This window comes from Rhea pennata, chromosome 28 (assembly GCF_028389875.1).
Source record: "Rhea pennata isolate bPtePen1 chromosome 28, bPtePen1.pri, whole genome shotgun sequence".
Taxonomy (NCBI): Eukaryota; Metazoa; Chordata; class Aves; order Rheiformes; family Rheidae; genus Rhea; species Rhea pennata.
Genome location: NC_084690.1, coordinates 3,832,257 through 3,846,061, shown reverse-complemented (window position 1 = coordinate 3,846,061; position 13,805 = coordinate 3,832,257). Strand labels below are relative to the sequence as shown.

General features: G+C 64.1%; 1 long non-coding RNA gene across 1 annotated transcript; it reads left to right on the top strand.

Moving 5' to 3' along the window:
• The first annotated feature begins 11,669 nt into the window (after positions 1-11,669).
• LOC134152004 (uncharacterized) lies at positions 11,670-12,383 on the top strand. The gene is made up of 2 exons (XR_009960950.1): positions 11,670-11,886; positions 11,977-12,383. It is a non-coding gene; the product is annotated as an uncharacterized LOC134152004 (long non-coding RNA).
• Positions 12,384-13,805: the final 1,422 nt, after the last annotated feature.

Genomic DNA, 13,805 nt, shown 5'->3' with positions numbered 1-13,805 from the left:
TATTTACATAACCTCATCACCGGAGCGCGGTTCAGCACGGGGCTTCGCGATGTTGGCCCGCGTATTGCCTTGGCAAGCAGTCAGCATGCAAAAATCATGCTGCTCTTTGAGTTAAGATCCAGAAAAAAAGAAGGGAGGGGAGGAAACAACCAGAGATCAGAGTAATAAGCAGTAGAGAGGCTTCTCACTTAACAACATCCTTCTCCATCCTATTTTTTTTCCTCTTCATCTCCCTGGCTTGCCTCCTCTTTTTTAAAAAAAGACTCTTACTTAGCAGGATGTTACTGTGCTTTCACAGGGCCTAAAAAGGAGACAGCGGTGAAAAGCAGTGTCCTTGGCTGCCCAGCATTGCTTTGGTTTTGTCAGGTCTCCGAGTGGCTCGCTGCACTGTGTGTTACGCTTGTCTTCTGGCGGTGAGATTACCCAAAAGTGCCAGTCCCGGCAGAAGGCAGCCGCCGCTTCTGTCTCCCGGTGCTCACCGCCCTCCATCTGCCAGCGCAGGAGATCGGACTCGAGCAGCAAGAGCAAAAGCAGCCCCAGCCCCTCGCAAGACGCCTTCCGCCTCCCCGTCAGGAAGGCGAGTACCCGCTTCGGTCGCCGCTCTCCCCTCTCCCCTTCGGCCTCCGCTCTCCTGCCTCCCCGGGGCAAAGCGGGGCTGTTCCCCCTCCACATCTGGGACTCGCTTGGCGACCAGGAAAAGCCTCCCCCAGCCCCCCCGGGGATCAAATCTAAGCACTTCTGTCCTCGAAGCTGCTCCTGGGAGGCAGAGGCACAGCTCTGAGCATGGATTTACCCGGTGTTTTGTTTCTTTCATGTGCAAAGCGGCCACCAAAGACCCCCTTCCCGCAGGGCCTCCAACGGCTGCTGCCGCTGCTGCTTTCGGCGCAGGCGGCTTTTGATTTTCCCGCTGGCTTTGGCCCCGGTGGCCCCGAGGCCTGAGCGGGCGGCGGTGCCGGGACGTTGCGGGCTGCGCTCTGTCCCACAGGGACCCGCTCCGCGCCCGGGTCCTTCGCACCCTCTCTCCGGACAAAGCTGGAAAACACAAATAGACCTTCAGCCGCGGAGAAGGGGGTCCGTGCCTCTCCGGTGGGGAGGAGCCGGGCCCTCAGGTCCTGCCTGAGCTGAAGGACCCCGTTTACTCAGCTGGCCTCAGCAGCCGCCCCACGGAGAGCCCCGGCACGGCCGCGAGCGCCGCGTCCCGCGGGGTTAATCCCAGCAGCGCTCCCACTGCAGGTATTGATTGTGTCACATTCCAGCTCCAGCTTTATCAGGAGCAGCCAGCTACCTGGCCTCTCATTTATAATTTATTCTGGGGGAATTTATAGCCCGTGTTACTGGGAGCTCCTTAAATCAAGACGCCGAGCCCGGCGTGGGGAGCCTCACGCGGTCGCTCCCATCGTGACCGGCTCCTGCTCCCGGGGTGGGAGTCAGGCCGGGAAGGGGTTGCACTCCGCTTTCGGAGGAGGGAAGACATGAAGAGGGGTGCAACGGAGAAAGCGGCTTTCCTGCAGCCAACTGCATGACGGCACGCGCAAGGCCTTCCCGTCTGAAGTCTGTCCTTGCTCCGGCATGCAGTAAGGGGAGCTCTCGGAGAAGCCCGGCAGAGTCCGAGCAGGCTGAGCCTGGCTCTCGGTGCGAAGGGGGCTGTGGCTCTGCAAGGAAGCTATGCAACCTGTGATGAGCTGCTGTTCTTCTTCGGAAGAGAAAAGGGATGCACCAACAGAGCCGGAGGAGGAGGTCGGAGGCGGAAGGTCTGCGCGGCTCTGGTGATGAGGTGCTTTGCTACTCGCCCGAGCCGGCTGCAGAGGCCAGATGCCAACTTTGCTCCAGATGCTTTGGGTGCTTCTTGCTGCCTTCTCAGGCCCAGGCGGACCCGGCACAGAGGGTGGCGGGTGGCAGACACCGTGTCCTGCAGGTTGCTGCTTCTCTTCCTCCAGTACCAGCACGACCACATCGAAAGGCCTCGGACACCCAGCAGCTCTAGCTTCCTCTTGGCACTGCTGGGGAGGAGCCATGAAGAAACCTCTCTGTCCAGATAGGACTGCTCCCCTTCTGCTGGGCTTGATTTCTTTAGAGGGACCGATAGACGTGACCAGCAGATTTCTCCCCTCCTTCCATTTAAGTCTCATTAACACGAGTTGGATTTGCTTACACTCTTGGCTTTAGACTTTAATTCTGCAAAGCATTATCACATTAACGGGAGTAAAGGTTGTTAAAGTGGTGGATTATTCATTAGCAGTGTAATCCGCAGGGGGCAGGACCAGCCTCTGCCCCCTCCCAGCGCCGTGGGGCTGGGAGGAGAGAGGCAGCGCGGTGGGGCAGACAGCAGGGCAGGCCCTGGGCCGCGGGTACCCCGCCAAGGAGGGAGGTGAGGACTCGTCCCTCCACCGCCTGGATGTGCCGAGCTCCCAGGACGCTGTTTTGGCTCCCAGGACGCTGTTTCGGCACCTTGGCCCTGCTCTCCAAGCGGGCGCCCCGTATCAGAGACCAGAAGCAATGCCGGTCTCGGCGCTGCCTTGATTTTACCTGCTGGCAGCTCCTGCGGTGTCGGATACGGTCTGTGGGCAGCTGGAGGACAGGACTCCTCCGCTCTCCTCCCAATCCTTGGAGGGAACTGCAGCCTAGTGGCCAGAGCAGGGACAGGCACGTCACGCTCCAAGCTCTGCCTCGGCTCGCAGAGCCCGGTTTGGGGCTGCAGGTTCCCGCTCCAGGGCTTCGCCTTCCTCCGTAACGCAGCGAATCGCCTGCTCCCGGGGGGAGACGCTCTGCCCGGCCTCGCTCGGCGCTGCAGCGTCTCACGTCTCGCTCACCGGAGGGTTCTCCGCGGGGGCCGTGAGTAATGGGAGCCAGGCCCCGCGCCGAAGTGCCCCATAACTCAGCCGTGCCGCGAGAGCCGAGAGTTACGGCAGGGCAGCGGCGCCGGGGCCGCCGGCACGCAGCACCCCGGGAGCCGCGGGCACGCTCGCTTTGGTTCTGGCTCTCGCCCCCGAGGCCCCGGGATTTTTGCCCATTTGCTTTCCCCCTGCATGGATGAGACTTTTTTTCTGTTTTATTTCTAAAGCTGAGGCCAGGCGAGCCCTGGCTCCAAAGGGAACAAGCGCAAATCCCGGTGCAAATCCCTGTGCTGCACCTCGTCTGCGGGAAACGACCCCGTGGGGTGCGGGCTCGCGGCCGCCGGGAGGACCCCGCGCCTCCACCCTCCCGCTGACGCTGAGCCCCGCGGCGGGCTCTGCACCTTAGGGCACCTGCCAGGGGCTCATCGCGGGGCCCGAATGCGGGGAGGCCGTCGGGTCTCTCCCCGGCGCAGCCAGCCACCCTCTCGCTCCCTCCGGGAGTCTCCTTGGAGATCACTTTTGCAGGGCGGCTGGCGGCAGCGAGCTCGTAGCCATCGGCTGCAGGAGTCCTTGCGCCACCCCGACACTGATGGACCCCGACAGCTACATGCCGAGCGGAGGCTATTTTTTCCGTCGCTGCTGCTTTGCACAAGCCGACGCTCCCTCTTTGGCTTCTCTGCGGGAAAAAGGCCCCTTCCCTCTTCCAGCCCCGTCCGGCACGTGCCCGGCGCTGCGTGGGCAGCGTTCCCCATTCCCTGGCTCCGCCACGACCCCATCGCAAGATGCTGCACCGTTCCCCTTCTCTTCAGGAATTTGTTGGTTTGCCGCTGGCGGGAGCAGGGCTGGGGGATTTTTCTGGTGGTGCTCAGCCCGGCCGGCGAGGCGCGCGGAGCCGAGCAGTTGGGTCCGACACTCGCACGTGCATCAGCCTCGGCAGGCCCAAATCGTGCCTGACGTTTAAACGAAACCCCGCGCACCCGTGCGGAAAGCTGGGCCGAGGGCGCAGCGCTCCGGGGGTTTCCTTCGAAGGAAGATGTTTGTTTTGCTCTCTCCTTCGTGGAGGCATCCGGCCTCCCCGCTCCCGTCGGCCGGAGCAGCACAGGTCGGCCCGAGCCTTACCCGGGCCGGGATCACCCGCGGGAAGCGGCTCCGCTTTCCCACGGACGAGCAGGGGTCGAGGAGCCCGGGGCCGAGGCGAGGCGGAGGGGAGCGCGGGGGCTTTGCAGCCGCTCGGGAGCGACCTGGGGAAGAGCAGGGTTAGGAGGGCTGGTTCCGGCCTCACGCTCAGCCACAGGCAGGCAACGAAGCAAATCAAGTTTCACTAAAAGCTCCGGAGCCCGGGCTGGGCTGCTCCCCCCCATCCGCGGCATTTGCAGCTGGTCCCAGGGAATGAGATTTCCAGCTATTAACGGGATGTTAGGGCAGAGTAATTGAGAGGGTTTGCATTGGGGCAGGGAGCGCCTGAGCGGCTCGGACATGATTGAATGAAGCTGCCCGCGCCTTCGCTCTCCAGGCGGATTAGCCGGCTGGGCCCCACGTCAGGAAACTGCATTAAATTCCGATGCATCAGCGTGCTCATGGGAGGGGGGAGCTGCCGCGGGCGGCACAGCGGATGGGCTCCGGGGACGGGCTCCGCGCGCCGGACCCCCGTCGCTCTGCTGCTTCCTTCCAGCTGCGCGTTGGGGCGTGCGTGGGGGCTCATTTCGGCAGCCACCAAGGCAGAACAAGGGGCCTGCGGCTCGGCGGAGGGCGGGCTGGGACAGCAGAGCCCTTGGGAAGATCCCGAGGAGCCAGAGGCTCTTCCCTGCCATCCCTTTGCTCTTCCATGTCTTTATCAGTCTGGGCGGCATCTCTGCTTTGCAAAAGCCACCCGAGATTTAGGGAACACCAGCACTTGGCTGCCGCATCTCTGCCAGCTCCTCGGGACAGAGCGACTTTGCTGAGGACGTGCTCGGTGCCGCTCGGCTGACGTCGTGCCAGGATTTGGTGCTGCTTAAAAGGATATTCTTTAACGTTCCCCCCCATACTTGTTTAAATGCAGCTTAGACACCGGAGTGGGAAGCTGAGGCTGCGGATCCGGCAGCATTCCCAGCTCGGTCGCAAGCCCTGAGCTCTTCCCTGGTGCCTGGGCCCAACGGCCTGTGCAGGTCCGTTGTGGAGGAAGCCAGACCAGAGGGTAATGCGGAAATCGCCTGGGAGACTGATGCACGGCTGGCAAAGCTGGGTTTCTATCTTTTCCAGAACTGTTATATCGTGCGGTAGGGAAAGCGAGGAGCTAAGAGCAGGCAGAGGCTGGGAGGAGGCAGCCAGCTGAGGGGCAGGAGCGCGGCTGCCGGCTCGCAGCTGCGGGTTTCCAAGGAGAAGAGATGCCCAGCAGGGAAGGTGTCGCGGAGCAGCGAGGCGCAGAGACGTCAGAGGAAGGGTCGGAGGAAAAGCAAGGCCTGTGCAATCTCAGATCGTCCTTCTCGCCCTTCTTTGAACCTCGCTGGCGTGGGCCGTGGGAGAGCTAGGAACAGGAAACAGCCAAAGGGATTACAGCTGGAGGAAAGTGGGGAAAAAAGCACAGGAGGTGCATCCCTCCCTCTCCCCCTGGGTGCACAGGAGATGCATCCCTCCCTCTCCCCTGGGTGCACAGGAGGTGCATCCCTCCCTCTCCCCTGGGCGCACAGGAGGTGCATCCCTCCCTCTGACCCCTGGGTGCACAGGAGATGCATCCCTCCCTCTCCCCTGGGCGCACAGGAGGTGCATCCCTCCCTCTGACCCCTGGGTGCACAGGAGATGCATCCCTCCCTCTCCCCTGGGCGCACAGGAGGTGCATCCCTCCCTCTCCCCCTGGGTGCACAGGAGGTGCATCCCTCCCTCTCCCCCTGGGTGCACAGGAGATGCATCCCTCCCTCTCCCCCTGGGCGCACAGGAGATGCATCCCTCCCTCTGACCCCTGGGTGCACAGGAGATGCATCCCTCCCTCTCCCCTGGGCGCACAGGAGGTGCATCCCTCCCTCTGACCCCTGGGTGCACAGGAGATGCATCCCTCCCTCTCCCCTGGGCGCACAGGAGGTGCATCCCTCCCTCTCCCCCTGGGTGCACAGGAGGTGCATCCCTCCCTCTGACCCCTGGGCACACAGGAGATGCATCCCTCCCTCTCCCCTGGGCGCACAGGAGGTGCATCCCTCCCTCTCCCCCTGGGCGCACAGGAGGTGCATCCCTCCCTCTCCCCCTGGGTGCACAGGAGATGCATCCCTCCCTCTCCCCTGGGTGCACAGGAGGTGCATCCCTCCCTCTCCCCTGGGTGCACAGGAGATGCATCCCTCCCTCTCCCCTGGGCGCACAGGAGGTGCATCCCTCCCTCTCCCCCTGGGTGCACAGGAGGTGCATCCCTCCCTCTGACCCCTGGGCACACAGGAGATGCATCCCTCCCTCTCCCCTGGGCGCACAGGAGGTGCATCCCTCCCTCTCCCCCTGGGCGCACAGGAGGTGCATCCCTCCCTCTCCCCCTGGGTGCACAGGAGGTGCATCCCTCCCTCTCCCCTGGGTGCACAGGAGATGCATCCCTCCCTCTCCCCTGGGCGCACAGGAGGTGCATCCCTCCCTCTGACCCCTGGGTGCACAGGAGGTGCATCCCTCCCTCTCCCCCCGGGTGTACAGGAGATGCATCCCTCCCTCTCCCCTGGGTGCACAGGAGATGCATCCCTCCCTCTCCCCCTGGGCGCACAGGAGGTGCATCCCTCCCTCTCCCCCCGGGTGTACAGGAGATGCATCCCTCCCTCTCCCCTGGGTGCACAGGAGATGCATCCCTCCCTCTCCCCCCGGACGCAACGGTGCAAGGAGAGGGAGGGGGGCTGCAGTGGGCTTTTAGGATCTTAAGCAGTGTTATTGTGCGGGGACAGAGAACGGGGGAAAATCACAGCAGCAGGTGAAAAGGGCAATTGGAAGAGCTGAAATCGCAGAGAGCCTCCAGCCGTTGCTGCGTATTTTAACCGCCCGGCGCGAAGCAGCTCCGCCGCGATACCAGCAGTAGGAAAGGAGAAATTGCTCCATTACGAGCGATGTGGCTGTGGCAAATGGGAGGCAGGGGAAATAAGTGGCTGCTTTGCTAAGCAGCTCTTTTAGCTGCTGTCTGGCCGGAGCGGGGAGAGGGCTGCGCGGCGGCCCCGCGCTCGCCTGGCCGGCGGCGCTGCCGAGGCCCGGTGCTGCCGCGGCTCCCGCGGACATCGCAGAGCAGTTTGCAGATGCCGCCTTCACCCCTTCCTCTCCTGTCTGCCCCTCCCTTTCCCAATAACCGAGGGCTCATTAATGACGAACGACTAACTCCTAACTCGAAGGCAGCTCATCAGCGCTGCGATGGGAGGAAGGAAAGGGGCCATGAATATTCATGCTTATTGCATTTACCTCCTTCGGATCTGCATCCGAACCCTATACAGCCACAGCCCCCTCCCGCCGCCCCGCCGGCCCCGCTGCCCGGCCTCCCCCCACCCTGGGCTGGCGCTGCCGTTGTCCCAGCCGGGCAAACGCGGCCCCGTCCCGGCGCTGCTCGGGCTGGAGGCGAAGCCGAGCGGGGGCTTTGCCGCGCCGGAGCGAGGGGCTCAGCGCAGCGCGGCGGCAGGGGGCCACTCGTCGTTAGGGTGGGGAGCAGGTTGCTTTGCTTGCAACAGCCGCCGCTGCCCTCGGCGGAAGCTGCGGGATTGGGAGGGATCGGGAGAAGGGCAGGTTGCTGCAGGGGTTTTCCGAGGGTTTCTGCCTCCTCCTGAGCGTGGCCCTCCGGCTCCCTGCGGGAACGGGGCCACGCACACCGCCGCTGCGTCTGGCAGCCTCCCGCCGCCCCCGGGGCTCCGCGGCAAATTCTGCCACGTTCGGCAGATAGCAAATCAGCTGAGTCCCCGCAAGCTTCCCAAAGGCGGCTGCGGGGTGGACGAGAGAGCTGGAATCAGCGCCTCTGCTGCGGGAAAGGCTACGGCGGAAGCGCAACCGCGTTATTAGCCATCAGAGCACACGCAGAGGCTGCTCCGCCACCCGGAGCGCGGGGCTGCTAAGCCCTGCTTTGCACGGAAGTGTCTTCCTTTCCCCCAAGGACTGCTCCCGTCGCCCTGCCCCGCTCCGTCTGCCGCCCTGGAGCCGCTGCCGCGGCGGGGAGGGACGGGGGGCCGAGCCGAGCGGCTCCCGCCAGCATCCCGGCGAATCCCCCCCTTCCCCCCCCGCCTTAGCCTTTTGCAGGCCTCTTGGAGATGTCTAAAGCTATTTCCTGCTCTGCTGTCATGATGTGCCCCTCAGGTCTCTGGCAATATCCCCAAGTCCCTTGATTATTTTTATTGTCTCCAACTTCCACTCCGAGCCCTGCTTGCTGTGTCAGCAGCAGTATTTATAGCATCCCTCCTCCCCGCGCAGACGGACGGCGGGAGCATCGTTCCCCCGGCTGAGCGCTACCTGTCACTCCAGGCTTTTTCACGCTGGGCCGGGCGCTTCCAGTTGCAGCCACTTTTGCTCTGAAACTAGGTTTCGCCGTCGCCCCGCTGAGCAGGGACATAGCAGGCCGGGCTGGGGCTGCAAGGCAGCGACCCAGAGCAGCGGCTTCAGCCAGCTGCTTCCCTGCTCGCCCTGGCTGTGATTTACCGCTTTCATTTTCCTTGGCATTGGGAGCCAGGCTTAATTACAGATATTTTTATGTGCATTAATAACATTTGCAGCTCTGCAAGCTAAGGCAGCGGGGCAAGGGAAACGAGGACCGCTGCTCCGGGCAGAGCTGCGTGGCGGCGGTGGGAGGGCATCGCCCCGGCCCCGCGCGGCGCTGGGTGCCGGACAGTGGCACCGGTGCCTGCGGGATGCTCCTGCCTGAACCCAGCTTCGTCCTCCCGAGCGCCTGGCTCAGAAAAGCCCCCCGTGGCCAGCCAGCAGCGGGGCAGAGCCCGTATTGCTCAGCAGGTCTCCGTTTAATTGCAATGTGTTAGTGCTGGACGCTGCCGGTGCAGGCACCAGGCGCAGGCTGGGTTACGGCTCTCCAAGCCCCGGAGGTGTGCTCGGCATTTAATGAAGCTTGTACAGGTGGAAGAGACGCCTGCAAGTCCCAGGCAGCACACGGAGGGCTTCTGCTGGTCTCAGCCTCCCCCTTCCTTGGTGGGACACATCCCGGGTGCTAGCGTGGCCGGCGGGGCCGGGAGCTGCTCCTCCAGCCTCGCGGGGCTGCTCTCCCAATAAACCAGGGTAGAAAACCCCATCCGGCGCCCGGGGAGACCCAGCACGGCACGGGAGAGCCGAGCCGAGCGCGGAGGGGGCCCCCGAGAGAGAGCAAGGCTGACGCTCCCGCCCCGTTTCCACCGGAGCAGGGGACCCGGGCCGGCGTCGGCCGACGGATCCGACGGATCCGCCGGATCCGCGGGGAAGCGGCTCTGTCTCAGGGCAGCGCTGCCCCCAGGGCACGCGTGCCAGGCGCCTGCGGACCGCGTCGAGCTCGCCTTTCGCTGTCACTTAATCCCTGCTTCCTCCGAGAAATGTCAAGGAGGATAAAAGGGTGCAAAGAACAATGATACCACTCCAAATAATCAAAAACCTCTCCGAGAAGCAGATCCTGCCAACTCAAAGCGAGTCTCCCCTGGGAAAGCCATTTCAAGAACCATCAAAAAAAAAAAAAAAAAAAAAAAGCGCCTCTCTTATCTAGGAAACCCCCTGCCTCAGCGGCGCTCCGCAAAGGAGAGCATTCATTTTTTATTTATAGGACAAATAATAATAACAAAATACTAATAACCGGGGAAAGCAGGGAAAGGCAGCCGCCTCCGGCTGAGCAGTGCCGTCTCCGCCGGCCCTGCCGCTCGGTGTGGAGCGCGCCGGGGAGGGCAGCGCAGGGCGGAGAGGCAAGCTGCGCTTTAAACGCCGGCGCTCGTCCAAGGCGAGTCCAGCAGAGCCGAGGATCCGGCCGCCTGCGCCACGCCAGCAGGATTAGCCCGTTTTTCTGGGCTGCTTCGGCGGCGTTGCTCCAAACGGCCGGATAACCGGGGCGCATCCGGCAGCCTGGCGGGGAAAAATCCGTAAGGACAAAACGTGAGCGACTCGGTCCGAGAGCTTCTCCGGGCTCCGAGCTGCGGGGCTGCCTGCGGCGCACAGGCGAGGCGAGGCGCTGAGCCGGGCGCTGCGGCAGCCGGGCGAGCCCCGGGAAGGGGTTTGCGGGGAGCAAATCAGCGCAGGGAAGCGCCGATCCCCCCTTGCTCCTTGGAGAGGCTCGGGACGCTCTCCTGCGACGGCGTTTCGGCGCCGCGGCCGGCACCCGGCGTCCCCAGCGTCCCCGCGCCGCCTTCACCTCCGCTCCGAGTGCCGAAGACGGCGCTGGATTTGATTAGGAAAGCCAGAGACGGCCTAATTGAGCTTCCCAAGGCTGCTGCAGACGCAAATTGGATGCGCCCAGCTCCGCAAACAGGCAGCTCCCCGGCTCCTCGCGTGCATACTGAATCTTCATTTAGCCGGCCGCCTCTGCCAATTAACTCGGGGCCTCTCGTTAAGGGCCTGGCATGGGCCGGCCTGTCGACGCTCCCCCAGGCTCGCAGGGACTGAAACAAGCCCCAAAGCTAATCCGGCTTCTCCGGGCTCGCGAGCGGAGCTGCGCCAGGCAGCCGGCGAGGGGGGTCCGGCCCGGCGAGGACGGCGACGGCTCTTCTTCTCCCGTCCTCCCCCGCGCTTCGGCCCCGTCTCCTCCGACCTTGCTCATCCTTGGCCGTACCCGCGTGGTCCTGGCGCCCTGCCGCGTCCTGCACCGAGGTGCTCGCGGCGAGAAGGACAGAGGGCCGTGCTGGGACCGCCGGACGGGGCCGGGGCTGGGCCGGGCAGGGCAGAGCGCGGTGGCCGTGGCACGGGTCCCCGTGCCGTCCCTGCGGCCCCCGAGGCAGGGCAGGAGCTGGCCCCGGTGGGCGAGCGGGCTGGGGAGGGACGCGGCTGGCAACACGGATCTGGCTGACTTGCTCTGGGTAATATCTCCTGATTATTGCACTGCAGCATGCTGAGGCTGCAGAGTAATCGAATTAGGCAAATATTATGGGGAAGAAAATGGGCAGATAAGTAGCTTAAAGTGATCGAAATGACCTGAAGGTGGCCATGCAAATGGTCTGTATAATATCCTGTAATAACCCTGTCCAGGCAGCTTGCAGGAGGCTGAATTCCAGTAACAGGGCGTCTGACGAGACTCGCTCGCAGCGGCAGCGTAGGCGGGAGCGGCACGGAGCCGCCTGCCCGGCGCGAAGCCGGGGGCCAGTGCGGGGGCTTCCCGGGGGGCCGGGGTCCCCGCGGCGGCTCGGCCTCGGCCCCACGCTGCGGAGGGCGAAAAGCGAAGGATGATGAAAATAGTTTTCCCAGCAGCAGACCACGAAAGAGGACTGAGCCGTTGGTGCAGCTGCGCGTCCCCAGGGAGGCCAGCGCGTCTGCTTCGGGACGCGGGAGCCTGTGTCCCCCCCCTTTACCGAATTCATCGATCTCCCTTCGTGCCTCCATCGCTCAGCTGGAGAGGGGGGCAAAACAGTCCTGGCTGGACACCCGCGTGCGACGAAGTCTCCTGGCGCTTGTCCACGGCGAACGCAGCAGGTAGCAAGATGCTCCCTCCAGTGCTGGCCCTTGCCATGATCCACCAAACCCACAGCGTCTGCCAGGCCGGATTTCTGTACGTAACCGGAGCACCTGGGACCCCGGGGCGCCTCGTCCCCGCGGCGGGCGCTCCGAGCACAGCAAAAACGGGCACCAACCAGAGGGAGGCGGGGAGGGGAAAGGCCTAAAGACGCCCTGGCGGCGTCCTGATGTCTTTATATGCCTGATTGCATTTGGAGATTGCTTTTCAGCTCCCCATGCGGTGCTAATGCCTTGAAATCAACCCCAGCGTGGACGTTTGCTCCGACCGGGAGTTGCAGCTCCTTTGTGCAGCTGCAGGAACAGCTGTGCAGCTCCCCGGCAGCCCGGTGCTCCCCGGGGAACGCTCCTCCGCTTGCCGGCGGAGCGGCTCGCTCCCTGCCCTGGGAAGCCCCTGGGACCTGCTGGTGGTGTCTGTACCGCTCCAAGCGCGAGGGAGTCCTGATCTTCGGTCCAGGTTTCTCTGCGCATTAGGAACGGTAATTAACTCGGAATAGCTTTTTGCGAAATGGAATCGGTTTGTGCAACTGCATTTATTTCCCTTTAGAGGAAACAGAGCCAGGCGCAATCCGGGAGACAAACCACCCCCAGCGGAGTGCCCCGGTAGGAGAGGCAGACCGATGGGCAACGCGTGGCGCCTGGGGAGGTGCCTCTTGCAAGAGATTGACTTCGACAGCCCAGCACATGTCCGCTTCTGACGGGCCCCGGCTCCTCGATGAATCCTCCAAACTTTAATTGGAGACACGATGCTCCGTTTGCACAGAACAGAAAATCCCACCTCGGATTTCTCCGTCGAGAAGATTATCCATTTGGCCTCTAAGTGCCGCCCTTCCCGCGGGCACGTGCTCCTGCGGCCGCGCAGGGAGGCAACGGGAAGGGACGGGGTCTGCTGCCGGCGGTGGGGCACGGCCCTGGGGAGCTTCTGCCCCAAATTATGTACTTTTAGGAACTGCTTACTGAGATTTTTCCTTTCCTCCGACTTTCGCATGCTTCGCTGTGCCCGCGCAGCATCCACGGGGTGAGCGCAGCGGAGAGGGATGCTCCGGGGTCCCGTTCCTCGCTCCACTCCCGCAGCATCCCTGGCTGCCCGTGCACCGGCTCCGGCACCGTGGGGGGACGGCGAGAGCCCTTGCCCAGCGGAGCCCCGGCCTCCGTGGCGGCGGGGGTCCCGCAGAGCCACCTCGGCGCCGCCGTTGCAGCCCTTGCAACCGCAGTTCGTGCCCGTCTGCTTTCACCCGGGATGAGGCAGGGGCTGCCGGGAAGAGGCGGCACGTGGGCCGGGAGTGGGGCGGGCGCGAGGGAAGGACATCGCAAATATTAGCCGATAGCCATCTCCTTACCTGACGTTAATTATCCTGTCGGATTTAGCGGGCAGATTTCAGCTCCGCTTGCCAGCAGCTGACAGAGCCTCGTCGGCGCTGACAAGCCGAGATTAGCGGGGCTGAGCCGGCGGCCGGGTCTCCTTCCCGTGCCAGCGCCGGCCACCTCGGCTCCCTCCTCGCCTCCGGGGCTTGCGGCGGCCGGGGCCGCCCAGGCGGCAGCAGCGGGAATTGCTTTCGCGCTGAGCGGGTCCCGCCAGCGCACCCGGGAGCAGCCCCTCTTCCCACCACCCTCTTCCCACCACCCCCTCCCGAGAAACGGGAGAGAAACCCGCTGCGGACAGTGGCTGGCACTGCCAGGTGTTAGGAGAGGGAAAAATGACCGGCGCCTTGCAGGACCGCGGGGCGGGAGGGAAGGACAGCATGGAGACGGGGCCGAGGAAAGCAGGAGGAGGGAGTTGGGAGGTGAAGAGAGGATGAAGCATCCACCTCCTGCATTGGTAGTGCAGAAATAATTACATAGCAACTCGGCAAGCTCCCGTTCCCCGAAGCTCTTCTGTTCCTCGGGTGCCTGATCCCAAACGCTCCCCTTGGGGCAGCGCCGCAGCGATGTGCGCGATGGCTTCGCGCGACACCGGGGCGGAGAAGCCGGGCCGGAGGGGCAGGGGCAGGCGGCGGCTCGGCGCCGGGCTCGTCTTGATTTACCTTGATTGCGCTTAGCGCCTGGTGCCCCGACTCCGTGCACAGCCGGCAGAGAAACGGGCTGCTCCGGAGCTAGGAAAGCCTCCCGCGAGAGGGAGGGAGGCTTCGGCGGGGCGGGGGGGCAGCCCGGAGGGGCCGGGGGGCACGGGGCGAGGGAGCCGAGGGAGGCCTTCGTCCCCCCGCCGCCGCCCTCATCAGCATGCGCCGGGGCTCGGCGGCGGAGCAGCGCCCGTCGGTGACAGGTTTATGCAAGATGAGTTATATAAGCCGTGCGGAACCAGAGTCAGCAGTAATGAGACGCTTGTGAAATCTTGCGCCGATCTGTGTCAGTGCCCTAATCGCAGGCGACAGCTGG